Source organism: Dama dama, chromosome 33 (genome assembly GCF_033118175.1).
Source record: "Dama dama isolate Ldn47 chromosome 33, ASM3311817v1, whole genome shotgun sequence".
NCBI classification, from domain to species: domain Eukaryota; kingdom Metazoa; phylum Chordata; class Mammalia; order Artiodactyla; family Cervidae; genus Dama; species Dama dama.
In genome coordinates, this window is record NC_083713.1 from 75,163,179 (window position 1) to 75,171,051 (window position 7,873).

The following is a 7,873-nucleotide window of genomic DNA, read 5'->3' on the forward strand; positions in this document are numbered from 1 at the left end:
TACAGTCCTTCAGCTCTACCATCTCCCGCCTCCCTCTTTCAGTTGATAACTCGTCTTGCCTGTTCACTTGATGCCAGACCCTGTGTGCCGGCTATTCTATTGCACTACTATAATTTTCAAAATATTTTACCATGAGATTAAATTTTTTTTCTGTTTGTTTTTTATATATTTTCTGTGTGAAAAGTACTATAAATTTATTATAGTACAGTACTATACAGCCAATTATGTTAGTTGGATACCTGGCTAACACTGTTGGACTTACAAACAAATTAGATTTGTGAATGTGCTCTTGCAATGGAGCATGTTTGTACGTAGGATACTTACCATATTTAGTTTATATAAAATATCTGTAATACATCTAGAGGTAATACTTAGAATACTCCTAGAAAGTTCAGGATGTAATTCATCATAATTATTTTTATAGATTGTTAGAAAAATGACACGTCATAGTTAAACAGTTAGGAATGTATAGAGTACATATTTTATTCACATTTGGAGGTTGAGGATGGTGTACTTAAATAAAAATAGATGTCCATGTCTGACCACAATTTTGAGTTTGTGCACTCTGTAGAGATCATGAAAGACAGTGGGTCTCTTGGATTAAAAAAAGAGTGTAGATTAATTCATTAACATCTCATGATTAAAGGTGTGAAAGAACTCATAATATTTGCTTTCATTTTGACTGCAATACTTAGGATATAATCACCTATTATTTCAGTTACACAGGTGTTTTTCATGATAGTTTTGTATTTTGATTTTGTGAGTTTTCAGTTTGACATTATCATCTTTTTAAATTTTATTGAAGAAGACTTGATTTACAATGCTGTGTTAATTGCTGTGTAGAAAAGTGATTCATACATATCTTCTTCTTCATATTGTTATTTGTTCATCCTATACATGATAGTTTGCATCTGCTAGTCTCAAACCCCCAATCCTTCTGTCTCCTGCCTACTCATTCCTTTTGTCAACCACAAGTCTGCTCTTTGTGAGATTGTTTCTGTTTCACAGGTAAGTTCATTTGTGTCATATTTAAATTCCACATTTAAGTTGTATTTGTGTTTTCTCTTTCTGACTTACTTATGATAATGTCAAGGTCCATCCATTGTATTATCTCCTTTATCAGTTTGATAGAATATCTTCCCCAAATTTCTCTTCTTTAACTGTCACCACTAACGGGACACGAGGAAGCTGATTTGTCTTACTGCCACGGTTTCTTATCCCCTTCTTTTCCCTCTGGCAGCCCTGCCGTTGCCGCTGCTGACTCTCTGACAGCTGAAACTGAAGAAGCTCTTGGGTGATATTTATCCAGCTATTTCGGTTTGGTTTACTCGTGGCCAAGTCCCGTCATTTTTCAGAAGTCCCAGTGGGCTTCTCCCACGTGACCCCCTGAGGCAGCCTCAGTTACTGATTCCAAAATACCTGCTCCTTTGTGTCAAATTCAGTATTTGATTCTTCATCACAGATGCTGCCTCTTCACTGGCTCCTACTGACTTCTCTCCCGCCTTCACGTGCCACTCTCCTAGCAACGACAGAAACGCCTCCTGTAGCCACTTCTGAGCACTCTAAAAGTAGGATAAATAAAGGCATCCTCTGTGTGGTTTCTTTGCCTGCTTGCAGTAGAATTCTTTACCCTCTTCTAGTTTTAACTTGTCTGAATTTATTGAGCCTGTGAGATGGGACAACTGTAACCTCTCAAAGAACCATTGCCTCTAGATTATGGACAACTGGAGAAAATGTTTCTTTCCATATGGCAGGACCCAGGTGATAGGTAGGGCTTTAGGTTCCTATCAGGCCCTCACTGATCAGAAGTGTGAAGTGGTGTGTTAGTATTGGCAGATACAGTCTAAAACTTGATTCACGTTAACTTTAAAACACAAAGATGGTGTGGACCCAGAACTGAACCAAGATAGCTCTAATTCTACAAGCAAGTGAATTTATTTTCCAATTATAGGAACGGATTGACTGAAATAACAAAACAAAAAACCCCAAAATATTTAAATTTACCGATGTCCTGGTAAAGGGCTGATCTCCCAAGTGTAATCTTAATCTTCTGGCTTCTGGCAACGGTTGAGACTCTTTCAACAAACAAAACACTAGACTGTACTCTAGTTGAACCAATGGAATTAACTGACTAGGAAATCTATTTCGGGTTGGTTAACATCCTGGAGAAGCTATACAATCTCCTGCTGGAACTAACTATTCACAAGGTGATATAGAAGGTCAGATCTTCTGTCAGAGGTAAGAGTCACAACTACATCCCGCCTTCATCCTGACACCATCCATGCAAGAGGATACAGCCTCACATTTAATCTCTCCTGGGTTGGCCTTTTGTTGTTCTGAAGAGCTGTGCCTGGGATCTCTTCTAATCATTCTTCTTGGGAAATATATTAGTCAATTCAGGTTGCAATTGCCATGAATTTGGTGGCTTAAACCACAGAAACGTGTTCCTCATAGTTCTGGAGGTTAGAAATTCAACATCAAAGTACCTCCAGGATTGTTTCTGAACATATCTGTTGCAGACGGCCACCTTTGGGATATCTTCATAATGACCTTTCCCTTGTGTGTGAGTGGATAAAGGTCTATCTATTCTTCTGACAAGGATATCAATCCCTTATTGATTCTGAGCCCACCTTTATGACCTCATTTAATCTTAATTAGCTCTCTCAAGGCCCCATCTTCAAATATATTCACCTTAGTTAGGGCTTCAATATACAGATTTTGAAAGTGAAAATGTTAGTCACTCAGTTTGTGTTCGACTTTATTCCACCGCATGGACTATGGGGAATTCTCCAGGAAAGAATACTGGAAGGAGTAGCCATTTCCTTCTCCAGGGCATCTTCCTGACCCAGAGATCAAGCCGGGGTCTCCTGTATTGCAGTTGGATTTTTTACCATGTGAGCCACCAGGAAAGCCCAAAATATGGATTAGACGTACTTGGCAGGTTCTTTTCAGTGAAAGAAGACCATATGTTCCTGCTAAGTCACTTCAGTCGTGTACCGGACCCTATGGACTGTAGCCTGCCAGGCTCCTCTGTCCATGAGATTCTTCAGACAAGAACACTGGACTGGGTTGCCATGCCTTCTACCAGGGGGTCTTCCCCACCCAGAGATCAAATTCACATTTGATCAAATTCTTATGTGTCTCTTGCATTAGCAGGCAAGTTCTTTATCACTAGTGCTATCTGGGAAGCCCATATAGATTTTGTGAGCACACAATTCAATCTGTAACAAGGTCATTGCCTGCTCATGGAGGTTGGCTCATTTCTTCACTTTTCTAGTTTCTAGTCAGGCAGAAAATCACTTAAATCCTTCTTTTGATTAATCAAATGACTAAAGGATCTCTCACACCTGCCTTAATTCCCCTTTCCCAACTTTTATCTGAGTTATTTTGCTAGTGCTGCGTAAGCAGGTAGACAAGGGCTGAGGGGAGGAGTTTCAACAATTAAAAGCAGCATGTTACTGCTGAGTAATACACAATCATATTAACAAACATTGTTAATTCATTTTGTTTCCTAGTCTTAGTGTCTGAAGATATTCACCAGTTTTCTATGTATGGTAATGCAGCATGCTAAAATGCTTTTGTTCAATTTTGTGAAATTTGTATATCTGAAAACAGCAGTTTGATGGTTACCTACAATAGCATCTTGGCTGAAATAGAAACACTTATTGACCGCCCCCCCCCCCCAAAAAAGTGATAACCAGTTTAAAATCTATAAACTCAGCCACACAGTGATATTTTAAATTTCAATGTGTCAAAATTTCAGATCATATTACAAGCAGATTGCATAAGCCACCGTTATATACAAAACTTCTGGTCTTCAGCAACACTGTGGAGTGGTCTGGTAACCACAGGAAACCTGGAACACCACACAGGGCTGTCTGCCTTGGGGACCCATAGGTCACTGCCATCAACAGGGGGAGGCGCTCAGAAGATGGGTACTGATGAGAATGGAACCTGGCATTAATATGTCTCTGATAAGAGAACATGAACTTCAGGTATACTTGGATGTAGGCAATTAAACTGGGAGCATCAGCTCATCTCACTCACACATTTATTCAATACCTTGGGAACTGATTTCATTCCATCTACTACATGTGTCTACTTAGTATCATAGAGCTATAATACAGTTTATTAGTTGGAGCCATTTTTTTTTGTTTTATTTTATAAATTTTTTTTAATCTTCAGTTTTTCATTTTGTTTTAAAATATGCTAGTTCAGTGATTAGAAAATGGAAAACATCAGTAATACAAATGCATAACATTGAAGATGAGCATAAAGTTGATAATTGTGCAAATTTGCCTCAAGATATTCTACAGTTACCTTAGACTCATCTATTTGATCACACAGATTTACTAATTCAGGATGATTCTAGTACTACAAAAATCTGTGCTAGGTAGTGAAGATATAAAGACAATTATGTCTAATTTTTTAATGAGAATGCAATTATCAAAACTATTATATGCTATTTCTAAGCAAATGCTTCTAAAATCAAACAGAATATGTTTATTTTTATGGTTTATAAAAAGAACTCAAAACATCAAAAAGAGAACTAGGAACAACTGAGAGCACTTCTTGCCTGTTGGAGTAAAGTCCAGTCTATAGTTTAATGTAAGTTTGGGTCTGCATAGCACAATAGTGATTTGTACTTAAATGCACTTTTTGACAATACATGCTCTTAAAAAATAAAAAATTCAAAGTAGCACTTATAATTAAACATTGTATATTTTTCCTTTGCATCAAAAATATTAAGAGTCTTATTTAAGTGCACTTTGTAGAAAAATTGTAATATGTTTTTCTCAAGTATTATTTATTTACACAACTTTAACTATGTGACAGGCATGATTTCGTATGCTTTAAAATTTAATGAAATGAATCCACTTAATAATATCACAAGACAGATACCATTTTATTCCCATTTTAAAGAAGAAAAAAGGCAAATTCAAACGACTTTCCCAATTATTTCAGTTTCATGCAATAATAATATTTTTAAATCCATATGATATTTATAAATAGAATAAACTACAGTAAAAGGGATATGAAGCCACGATTACTAGGGAAAAACTAGATTTAGATGATCTCAAACACCGATTCATGTCATTCATGGATAATTCATGGATTCTCTGAACTTCTCAGCTGCAAGTAAGATAGTGTGGAAAAAAATAAAGCCCTCAGATTTGGCATTCTCTGCTTTCTTCTAGAATGTTAGACATCAGATGGTAGGCACTCTGTTTGTAAAAATATGTTTCTGCCCTTTATTTTTAATTGACAGATATTAAATGTGTAAGTGCTATATTTAACTAGAAGGAAGGTTTGAGAATGTGCTATGAGGATGAGGAATAGCTGCCATGTCAAAGCAGAATTTCATTCGAGGTACACAGTGTGCACGTCTAATGAGAGTCCTCACAGTTTAGGTCCAAGGAATCCACAACCAAAGTAGTAACATGCACACATAAAAACACCACATGAAGAAAAATAGAGGTGGGTACCTACCACCACAGGACAATAATCCAAAGTTTAAGTTCTCTACTGGCCAGGAAGAGTTGATTTTCCACAAACTATCATCTAGCATCCTAATGATTCAAAAGAGGGACCAAAAAAAAAAAAAAAAGCAAAACAAAAGGAAAAGACATTTGAAGTTTTATTTGGGGTCTGTGTTTCATTTATGGGCTTCCCAGGTAGCTCAAAACAGTAAAGAATCTGCATGCACTGTTGGAGACCTGGGTTCCATCCCTGGGTCTGGAAGATCTCCTGCAGAAGGGCATGACAACCCACTCTAGTATTCTTGCCTATAAAATTCTGAGGGGCCTGGCAGGCGACAGTCCATGTAGTCATAGATTTGGACACAACTGAGCGACTAACACTATGGTCACTATAGCGTTTCATTTAACCAAAAGAGAGCAAGCAATGCATATGGCGAACAATGTAGGGAACTCTCAAGTTATTTTGCCAAGTGATGAGATGCTGCAAAATGCTGGTCATACTTCTGTTCCTTCCATTGGTCAACTGCTGGTTTGGATATGTTATTTACTTTCACAAAATATATAAAAATTACATTTCCACATTTGGGGGATTTCATTAGACAAACAAAAATTTGAAAATTGCTGTCTTAAAATTTGCAGAACTTAATTAGGAGTAACACTAATAAGAAGACGGACAAACTTCTCTCCATTATTAAGTCAGGTTTCTATTTTGACTGAAACTAGTTTGGGAATAGCTTAAATTTGTATAGGGAGATGGACATGTTTTGTTTGTTTGTTTTTCATATCTGTATGTATAATCAACCACTGTATTATATGAGATATATACAGGAAATATTTTAAAATTCAAGTCTGCAAGCATTATTTGTTTCCTATATTAAGCAAACCATTAAGAACACCCATTTTGTGCATTCTTAGTAAAATAGAAAGTCTCCATCCTATGGGAACTTACAACCACACAAAAGAAAATCACAGAGATAATTCACTCTAATATTTATCAGGGGATAGTAGACAATATCTAATGCATAGATGGTCTGTCTTGGGAGACTCCTAATTAGTAATTTCATGATGGCTGCAAACATAGCCTCCACTCCAAACTCATGGGAGAGGAAACTTGAGGATTTTGAAAACATTCTTAAAAAAGGTGAACCCTGAGCTGTTGAACTGTTTGGTGAAGGACAGGCAGGAGTTAATCAGGCAGCTATGAGAAGAAGACGATTTCATGCAAAGGTGAAGAGCACAGACATGGGAACATGAAGACATAGGCATGCACATAATACTGTAATGTTATATCACCTATGAATTTATTTTTACAAAGCTAGACATCTCTCTCTGAATGTGTGCCTATATGTATTTGAATCTTTTGAATTTGTCATAATTCACTCATGTTATAACAGAGTTTGTGTTAATATCCATTATCCAAATTGACCATCAAAGTATACATATGACTCTCAGAATTCCTCTAAGTTTCTTTCTTTATCTACTTGTGTTTCCTATAAGCCAATTTCAAAGGGAATTTTTTTCTCTACAAACAAGATCATCATCATTACTAGCACACACAAAATACTTTTTTTTGTGGGAAGTGGCAAGGAAGTACAAGATCAATGATTGGTGTATATATTAAACATAAATATTTATTTATTGATGGCATATCTTATTTTTATATATAAAAATATTCTAGCAACTAACCTATATTTTTAACAATTTAATTCTTACTCCTTCCAGTACACAGGAAAGTAGCTATCAGAAACCAGATAACACTATTTTCCTTTGCCAACACACATCAATTTAGTTTTTGGTGAAAGGTGCCATGCATAATATAAATTATTACTTAGGAGTTGCTCATACTGTGGGAGGAGAAATTCTAAAAGTCTTAGGTTTCTCTAAGGAGTTAATAGTGTGGATTTGGACAAAGATAATCTTGAGTTTAAATTTTTCTTTTGATACATTCCAGCTGGGTGACATTGGATAACTAACTTTATTTTACTTATCTCAGTTTCTACACTGGATTCCCATCATTAATGATAGTTTTTATGAGACTTGAATAGTTATAGACATGTACAAAATTTTTGGTTTATAATCTGTACATAGTATGGACTTCACACACTGTGGGCTGGGTGTGGGTATATATAGGCACATGCATATATATGCTTGCTGGTGCTTACTCACTTCAGTCGTGTCCAACTCTGTGTGACCCTGTGAACTGCAGCCCGCCAGGCTCCTCTGTCCATGGGATTCTCCAGGCAAGAATACCGGAGTGAGTTGCCAGGCCCTCCTCCAGGGGATCTTCCTGATCCAGGGATTGAACCTGGGTCTCCTGCATTGTAGGCAGATTCTTTACCAGTGACCCACCAGTGAAGCCCATATATATGCTTACCCATAATATATTAAGAACA